Source organism: Triticum dicoccoides, chromosome 2B (assembly GCF_002162155.2).
Source record: "Triticum dicoccoides isolate Atlit2015 ecotype Zavitan chromosome 2B, WEW_v2.0, whole genome shotgun sequence".
NCBI classification, from domain to species: Eukaryota; Viridiplantae; Streptophyta; class Magnoliopsida; order Poales; family Poaceae; genus Triticum; species Triticum dicoccoides.
The window spans coordinates 567564985-567570264 of NC_041383.1; the positions used below are offsets into that span (position 1 = coordinate 567564985).

At 42.7% G+C, this 5280-nt stretch overlaps 1 long non-coding RNA gene across 1 annotated transcript in view; it reads right to left on the reverse strand.

The window, feature by feature from the left end:
• Positions 1-1695, reverse strand: part of LOC119368035 — a 2943-nt gene extending 1248 nt beyond the window's left edge. The window contains exons 1-2 of the long non-coding RNA XR_005176499.1: positions 1555-1695; positions 847-965 (exon numbers count right to left, since the gene is read on the reverse strand). This is a non-coding gene — a long non-coding RNA (uncharacterized LOC119368035). The remainder of the gene's footprint in view (positions 1-846; positions 966-1554) is intronic.
• Positions 1696-5280: the final 3585 nt, after the last annotated feature.

A 5280-nucleotide genomic window follows, 5' to 3' on the forward strand; every position in this document is an offset into this window, starting at 1 on the left:
TTTCAATATAAAGAACTTCCACTTGCCATTTCACATGATAAACACTACATTCTATTTATTTATGGCCCAAAACTTATTATTTGTGGATAGCCACAACTGAGGTCTTGAGTTTTTGAGTATCATAGAAGAACCACGTTCCTTTCGCAGCGATAGATCAACATTTGACCCTTTTTTAGCTATTATAGGAAGACTAAGATGCACAAAATCAACCTGTGTTAGGCCAATGGTCCTTTCCAAATGTGAAATCTTGCATGCGTTATTTATCAATTCCAAAAGGTGATGGTTGTGTTATTACGTTGGAAAAGAGGTACTTGTACAGTTTTGCTACTGATTTTGACCAAGGGTTTTTTGGCTCTCATCTCTATATGAATATGCTTTTTTCAGGTTAGTGGTTTAGGAGTTCCTGCCAACACTGGCTTTTGGAATTTATCCTCGCTTCATCAGTTGGGATTTCTGTACAAAACTAAGATAATTTATTTTGGTGCTTGCGATGAGTATTAGATAGAGGGGTGATGCACACATACTTCACCCAGTGTATCTGTTCATGTATGTTGTTAATTGACTAATTAGACAAAAAACCTCTATCTGTATGGTGTTTGTGATGATGCTATCAATTCACCAAACACTAAAATACCGGGTTGTGCTTTTCAAATCTAGCAAATTAATTCTCTATTGCTTCTTGTCCAAACAGAGGTATTAGATCTATTCTGTGCCATGAGTCTTACTGTCAAAAAATTATATAAGCTGCGCTAGATGATTATAGGTAGCTCATATCAAGAACTTTGTTTTAGCAGCACAATTCGGATAAATTTGCACTTTTTCACCAACGAACAAGGTGTTACATACCAGATCAAAGATTGAAGCCAGGCTGAACATTGCGATCCTACAGATCTGCCAAGTGGTTCCTCATGAAATAGATAGTAGTGCCGTGAAAGAACACTACCTAATGCCATCTTCTGAGAAAGCTGGACATGCAAAAATTGACAGTGTTGGACATTTCTCTTTGTAGCAACGAATAAAATCATTGTATTACTGTATAGCCATGGTGGCAATCTTTTTTGGATAACAAGAAACAATTTGCTTCTCATCAGAGATAATATTGCAGTCTATCAGAAAAAATGTTAGCTATTTAATTAAACAGAAAACTCTGTCACTCATAGCAACAGATGATAAACTATCAGACTACCTGATAGAAAAGCAAAATTGCCACATTATTTAGAACATTTCTCTAATTTTGAGATGGCCAACTACTAAATTTTTTAGAAATTTGCCATGTGTTAGATAATATGGCGAACTTGTATAAGAAATCAGGGATACACATGGCAACCTTTAACCAATTTGTCCTATAAAAATTTGCCATGTATCGGTCAAGCTCCACATCAGGCATGTATAAATGGAAACAAACAAAGTTTACTAGGATTCGCGATTGGGGATGAGTAAACACTGGAGCACATACACAATAAAAGGATTGCTAAAAAAAATTGCAATCTGCGGGACACTGAATGGCAGATGAAAATAAAAGGAAGCAACATAAGATGGGACGAGGAGGCAAACCTTGTAGTGTAGGGGCATCTGGCTGTTCCCAAGGCCCTTGCGCTTGGTGTGGTCGCCGTGATGGCGCCCGTGACGCTCCGGCCCAGCGCGCACACGAACGAGTCGCTACCGCCGCCTGAGGATATGGTGGTTGTTCCCAGCGAGGAGCAGCAGCAGCTCCCGCCAAGGCGCCAGCTAACCAACCGGATGTGCTCGCTCGGCCCGAAATTTCCAATTACAGAGCCCAGGATAGCGACTTGGCTCGTCGTGCACCCCGGCCTCGCTCGCCCCCGAGTGTGGTCACCGATTCGTCACCTCGCCAGTACAAGGACCCAGAGGGCGACCACATGCTCCTCTGTGAGTTCAAGAACAAGGCGGCTCTGATATTCTTCGACGAGGACCTCCTTGCACAGGTGCGCGCTGTCGGCCGCTGATGCCGAGCAGCCTACACGCGCCTAGCCCTGCCGTGGCACGTCGAACCGAGACCAGCCATGGCTGCCACTGGTCCTCTGCGGCCGCCGTTGTCGCTTTGAGTGGAAGGTGGACGAGCTGCGCGTAGCTTGAGCAGGTCGGGCTTTGGGGGATGCGTGCTGCCGTCGGACGCCGGAAGCAGCTGTCCCACGCCGCAAGACCCACCATGGCCGCCGCGAGCAGATCGGTGTCGCTGCCACATCTCCTCTGACTCTCAGTCACTGGAATGGATAAGAGACGGGTAGGGGTTGGGCGAGTGAGTGAGGGGAGCTGCATAGAAAACGGTTGTCCGTGTGGTTTGTTGTAACTTGTAAAGTCGCGAACGTTTTCACACTTTCACGGGCTAATGTGTCAACAAGCAAGCATCAAACTTTGTGAGTGATCAGACGACCGTAGACTACCTATGCATGTACGGAGTACCAACTTTTTTTAGTGCTCCAACTAGATATACATTTTTCTTGTATAAACTACTTCCTCCGTTTTCAAATATTTGTCTTTCTAGACATTTTAACAAGTGACTACATACAAAGTAAAATGAGTGAATCTACACTCTAAAATATTTTTACGTATATTCGTATGTTGCCACCCATTTGAAATCGAACATATAAATCTGCCTACACTACCCGCCATTCCAGAGCAACCGTGTGCGCTGAGCTTGTTGGACCGAACGATTCTTTTCCTTTAGCGAGGTTTTTGGCTGCTGGCAGCCGGTAAACCATTGGTTGTTCTCCACGTTCATGGCTATATGTAGACATATTGGCCGCTACATCCCCTCAGCCCATGGCTTCCAGCGCATCCCCTCCCTGCTCCCACCTCTCCTCCTCTCCTCGCTTCCTCCCAGATTCATCTTTGATGGTGGCGGCGGCACTCGATTCGATCTGCAGGAAGGAAAAGGAGGTGCAACGGTGGATGAGAGAGGGTCACCGGCCGACGTTGATCTGTGTCGGCGGCGCGACCTAGAGGTTTGTGGTGGGTCGATCCGCTGGATCGGGGCTGTCATCCCCGTGGATGAGGATGCACATGGTGCTACGTGGCGGGTGTGTTCGATGACGTGGAGGCGCTGTGGTGTGGCGTACAACGTCAAGGGGGAGGTGTGCAGAGGAGTTCCGCGGCGGTGACACCATGGATACGGCGTCAATGGAGAGGTGTGCAGGGGGGTTCCGCGGCGCCGCCGCCATGGATCCGCATCCTGGTCGTGACCTTTGCCCCCACGCATGCTGGCCGGCCCACATCGCCCCTGGATGGCATGGAGGCCGTCCATGACACCGCCGATGTACCGCTCTTGGATGCCGAGGCCGGCACTGCTCCAAAGACATCGACGACGCCACCGAGGCGCAGCAGATCATATCAAGGCTGATGTAATGTGCTTCCAAGATCAATATTTTGTCTTGCTTTCCTTGAATGTAATACCACTGTCTTCATACTGTTTTTAAGAATCTTTTACGTGGGGTTTTATACATTTTCCTATTGCTTTTTATGGAGATGTTGTTTGGAATTTAGGCTTTTATTGGGTTGTGAGTTGATATGAAGTCCTATGACATGTTTCAAAGAATTAGTTCTACATACAGTATAGTGAAAGTTCATGTGTAATGTAGAGTCTGAGCATGAACTGATGTTTGCAGTAGGGAAGTTTGTTGGCCGCATCTCATGGTTCTTTTCAAGGTGCCTTTCGTTTCAAGGTCACCACAAAGCAGCGCCTGGTTCTCATCATGCATTGCCTTTAGATGAACCATCGACAGCAACTAAGGTCGTATCTAAATATCATCTAGCATTCTAAGGACTACTAATCAAGCTCTCTAATAGGATGAAACCTTCCTCTGTTTTTCGGCCATGCTATCTCTGCTGCTTTTGAACAGCTACCACCTATACTTTACTTATATAACCTTTGCTGTTGTTCCTCATGAAATTATTAATATGCATAATGCCACCCTTATCTATAATTATTTGTTTTTACTACTTTCTGTGTTCCAAACATCGAGTACTCACCAGCAACAACAAATATGCTAAGCAAGGAAGAGGCATGCCCTAACTGGCAGCGTCCACCTTCCAACCAAGGGATATAGCACTATCATTTAGCATAGACTGTTTCAGGAGAAACAGTAATCATGAACAGAGACAGTAACCAGCAGTAAGTACTCATTATTTCGATCTATGACTGAGTTTTCCTATCACCACTCTTGCAATACTTGGCTTGTTGCCGGCCTTTGCGCCATTTGGCGCAACGGGTCATCTAGTTTTACTAAATGTGGAACACAGGGGACCGCCTCACCGGTGTGTGCAAAGACGAATAGAGGAAGTAGGGTAGAGGAAAACCATTGATGATGATGGTGTGTTTGTGTCATACGAGTAGGGGGGAGGGAGAGAGAGATGAATGTGTTTGGGTGGAGACGATGAAAGGACGACACCGTGCAAATGTATAACGGAAATACAACAAAAACTAGTATGTATTTGCACAAAACTAGACCATGATTGACCGCTGTCATGGACAAAATTCATGGTATTGAAATTTAAAGATCAAGTAGTCAATCGAATTATACTTTATAAAAAACATGAAAACCACACTATGGTAACAATGGAAGAAGAATGATACACTTATCTTTTTTTTAGAGTAAGATACACTTAGAAAATCTTTCTTTCACAATAGTAGGATACATCCGTCTAGAAAAATGTTTCTCCTTCCATCTATATTACTTGTCGCTCAAATGCATGTATATAGACGTATTTTAATGCAAGATACATCCGTTTGACGGACTAGTAATATAGATCATAGGGAGTAACAATTTTGAAATCCTGAATATTTTCTTGAAGTGCTAACATTTTAGGAAAATTCTGAACATTTCTTTAAAACATAAACATTTTCTGAAAGTTCAAAATATTTTTTAAAAAAGCAAAGATAATTCATAAAAATGTAAAAAATTGAAAACATAAACAGTTTTTGAAATCCCATTTTTTCGTAAAATTGAACAAATATTCATTTTTCTAGAAAATAAAAAAAATACGAATAAGTTTTGGAAAGTCAACATTTTTGGGAGATGTGAACAAACTTCGGAATCGTGAACATTTTTTAAAACTCTAAAAAAACTTTAAAAACATGAATATTTATTTTTCCTATATATATATATACATATATATACATATACATATATATATATATATATATATATATATATATATATATATATATACTAGCAAAAGGACCCGTGCGTTGCAACGGGAGAAAAGAAATCCTTATCATCAAAAAAATATTTGCAAAGGAAAATTCGCCGCACATTCTTC